General features: G+C 35.4%; 1 non-coding gene across 1 annotated transcript; it reads right to left on the bottom strand.

Annotated features, from left to right (window-relative positions):
• Nucleotides 1-2,381: 2,381 nt before the first annotated feature.
• Nucleotides 2,382-2,489, bottom strand: LOC148575230 (small nucleolar RNA R71). Its single transcript, XR_015906757.1, has one exon. It is a non-coding gene; the product is annotated as a small nucleolar RNA R71 (small nucleolar RNA).
• Nucleotides 2,490-4,208: the final 1,719 nt, after the last annotated feature.

Below are 4,208 nucleotides of genomic sequence, written 5' to 3'. Positions count from 1 at the left end.
TGAAATTCTCACCAATGATATACATAAGTATTTCTATCTTTATTTTCTGTCTATTTATTATTAATATTCAAAAACTCCATAACTATTTGATATCCGCCTGACTGAGATTTACAAGGTGACCATAGCTTGCTTCAAGCCGATAATCTCCGTGGGGATCGACCCTTACTCACGTAAGGTTTATTACTTGGACGACCCAGTGCACTTGCTGGTTAGTTGTATCGAAGTTGTGAATGAAAAACGATTTATCAAGACGTGCGTACATAGTTTTTGGCGCCGTTGCCTGAGATCATAATTTTGTGCACCAAGTTTTTGGCGCCGTTGCCGGGAATTGTTCGAGTTTGGACAACTGACGGTTCATCTTGTTGCTCAGATTAGGTAAATTTCTTTTTGTTTTCTTTTCTAAAAATTTTCAAAAATCTTTCAAAAAAAAATTTCTCCCTTATTTTCGGAAAAAAAATATAAATATACAAAAATCCAAAAAAAAAAATCATAAAATCATAAAAATAAAAAAATATTTTGTGTTTCTTGTTTGAGTCTTGAGTCAGATTTTAAGTTTGGTGTCAATTGCATACTCATCTTGCATTTTTCAAAAAATCATGCATTCATGGTGTTCTTCATGATCTTCAAGTTGTTCTTGGTAAGTCTTCTTGTTTGATCTTGATGTTTTCTTGTTTTGTGTCTTTTCTTGTTTTACATGTGCATTTTTGCATCCATAGAGTCTAAACATGAAAGATTTCTAAGTTTGGTGTCTTGCATATTTTCTTTGCATATAAAAATTTTCAAAATTATGTTCTTGATGTTCATCATGATCTTCATAGTGTTATTGGTGAGATCTTGACATTCATAGCATTCTTGCATGCATTCATTGTTTTGATCCAAAATTTTCATGCATTGCATCATTTTCATGTTCTTCTCTCTCATCATTAAAAATTCAAAAATCAAAAAAATATCTTTCCCTTTTTCACTCATAAATTTCGAAAATTAGATTTGACTTTTTCAAAAATTTTTAAAATCTAGTTGTTTTTATGAGTCAAATCAAATTTTCAATTTAAAAATCTTATCTCTTTCAAAATCTTTTTCAAAAATCAAATCTTTTTCATTTTTCTTAGTTATTTTCAAAAATTTTAAAAATATTTTTCAAAAATCTTTTTCTTATCTTTATCACATAATTTTCGAAAATAACATCATCAATTAATGTTTTGATTCAAAAATTTCAAGTTTGTTACTTACTTGTTAAGAAAGATTCAAACTTTAAGTTCTAGAATCATATCTTGTGATTTCTTGTGAATCAAGTCATTAATTGTGATTTTAAAAATCAAATCTTTTTCAAAGACTAATTTCAATCATATCTTTTCAAAAATATCTTCTTATCTTATCTTTTTCAAAAATTTGATTTTCAAAATATCCTTTCTAACTTTTTATCCTCTTATCTCTTCAAAATTGATTTTCAAATTTGTTTCAACTAACTAACTAACTTTTTGTTTGTTTCTTATTTTTTTCAAAACTACCTAACTAATTCTCTCTCTAATTTTCGAAAATATCTTCCCTCTTTTTCAAAATTTCTTTTTAATTAACTAATTATTTTAATTTTTGATTTTAAAATTTTGAAAATTACTAACCTTTTTCAAAAATTATTTTCGAAAATTCACTTCCCCCTCTCATCTTCTTCTATTTGTTTATTTATTTACTAACATCTCTTCCTCACTCACCAAAAATCCGAACCCCCTCTCTCTCTCTGAGTTCAGATTTTCTCTTCTTCTTTTCTTCTATTCACACAGGGACCTCTATACTATGGTAAAAAGGATCCCTATTATTATTATTATTATTTTTCTGTCCCTCTTTTTCATATGAGCAAGAGCAAAGACAAGAATATTCTTGTTGAAGCAGATCCAGAACCTGAAAGGACTCTGAAAAGGAAACTAAGAGAAGCTAAAATACAACAGTCCAGAGACAATCTTTCAGAAATTTTCGAACAAGAAGAGGAGATGGCAGCCGAAAATAATAATAATGCAAGGAGAATGCTTGGTGACTTTACTGCACCTAATTCCAATTTACATGGAAGAAGCATCTCCATTTCTGCCATTGGAGCAAATAATTTTGAGCTGCAACCTCAATTAGTTTCTCTGATGCAGCAGAACTGCAAGTTTCATGGACTTCCATCTGAAGATCCTTTTCAGTTCTTAACTGAATTCTTGCAGATATGTGATACTGTTAAGACTAATGGAGTAGATCCTGAAGTCTACAGGCTCATGCTTTTCCCCTTTGCTGTAAGAGACAGAGCTAGAGTGTGGTTGGACTCTCAACCCAAAGATAGCCTGAACTCTTGGGATAAGCTGGTCACTGCTTTCTTAGCCAAGTTCTTTCCTCCTCAAAAGCTGAGCAAGCTTAGAGTGGATGTTCAAACCTTCAGACAGAAAGAAGGTGAATCCCTCTATGAAGCTTGGGAGAGATACAAAGGACTGACCAAAAGGTGTCCTTCTGACATGCTTTCCGAATGGACCATCCTGGATATATTCTATGATGGTCTGTCTGAGTTATCTAAGATGTCATTGGATACTTCTGCAGGTGGATCCATTCACCTAAAGAAAACACCTGCAGAAGCTCAAGAACTCATTGACATGGTTGCTAATAACCAGTTCATGTACACTTCTGAGAGGAATCCTGTGAGTAATGGGACGCCTATGAAGAAGGGAGTTCTTGAAATTGATACTCTGAATGCTATATTAGCTCAGAACAAAATATTGACTCAGCAAGTCAATATGATTTCTCAGAGTCTGAAGGGAATGCAAGCTGCATCCAATAGTACTCAAGAGGCATCTTCTGAAGAAGAAGCTTATGATCCTAAAAACCCTGCAATAGCAGAGGTAAATTATATGGGTGAACCATATGGAAACACATATAATCCATCATGGAGAAATCACCCAAATCTCTCATGGAAGGATCAACAAAAGCCTCAACAAGGCTTTAATAATGGTGGAAGAAACAGGTTTAACAATAGTAAACCTTTTCCATCATCCACTCAGCAACAGACAGAGAACTCTGAACAAAATACCTCTAATTTAGCAAACTTAGTCTCTGATCTATCAAAGGCCACTGTGAGTTTCATGAATGAAACAAGGTCCTCCATTAGAAATTTGGAAGCACAAGTGGGCCAGCTGAGTAAAAGGATCACTGAAATCCCTCCTAGTACTCTCCCAAGCAATACAGAAGAAAATCCAAAAGGAGAGTGCAAGGCCATTGAATTAATTACCATGGCCGAACCTGTAAGGGAGGGAAAGGACGTGAATCCCAAGGAGGAAGACCTCCTGGGACGTCCAATGATCAATAAGGAGTTTCCCTCTGAGGAACCAAAGGAATCTGAGACTCATCTAGAGACCATAGAGATTCCATTGAACCTCCTTATGCCATTCATGAGCTCTGATGAGTATTCCTCTTCTGAAGAGAATGAGGATGTTACTGAAGAGCAAGCTACCAAGTTTCTTGGTGCAATCATGAAGCTGAATGCCAAATTATTTGGTATTGAGACTTGGGAAGATGAACATCCCTTGTTCACTAATGAACTAAGTGATCTGGATCAACTGAGATTGCCTCAGAAGAAACAGGATCCTGGAAAGTTCGTAATACCTTGTACCATAGGCAACATGATCTTTGAAAAGGCTCTGTGTGACCTTGGTTCAGGGATAAACCTCATGCCCCTCTCTGTAATAGAGAAACTGTGAATCTATGGGGTACAAGCTGCTAAAATCTCATTAGAGATGTCAGACAATTCAAGAAAACAGGCTTATGGACAAGTAGAGGACGTGTTAGTAAAGGTTGAAGGCCTTTACATCCCTGCTGATTTCATAGTCCTAGATACTGGGAAGGATGAGGATGAATTCATCATCCTTGGAAGACCCTTCCTAGCCACAGCAAGAGCTGTAATTGATGTTGACAGAGGTGAACTAGTCCTTCAATTGAATGAGGACTCCCTTGAGTTTAAAACTCAAGGACGTCCTTCTGTAAATATGGAGAGGAAGCATGAAAAGCTTCTCTCAAAACAGAGTCAACCAGAGCCCCTACAGTCAAACTCTAAGTTTGGTGTTGGGAGGCCACAACCAAACTCTAAGTTTGGTGTTTGGGAGTCTCAACAATGCTCTGAACATCTGTGAGGCTCCATGAGAGTCCACTGTCAAGCTATTGACATTAAAGAAGCGCTTGTTGGGAGGCAA

The sequence above is a fragment of the Arachis ipaensis genome, chromosome B2 (assembly GCF_059453495.1).
Source record: "Arachis ipaensis isolate K30076 ecotype BB chromosome B2, ASM5945349v1, whole genome shotgun sequence".
Taxonomy (NCBI): Eukaryota; Viridiplantae; Streptophyta; class Magnoliopsida; order Fabales; family Fabaceae; genus Arachis; species Arachis ipaensis.
Note: the sequence above shows the minus strand (reverse complement) of the source record. Positions and strands in the feature narration are given on the sequence as shown.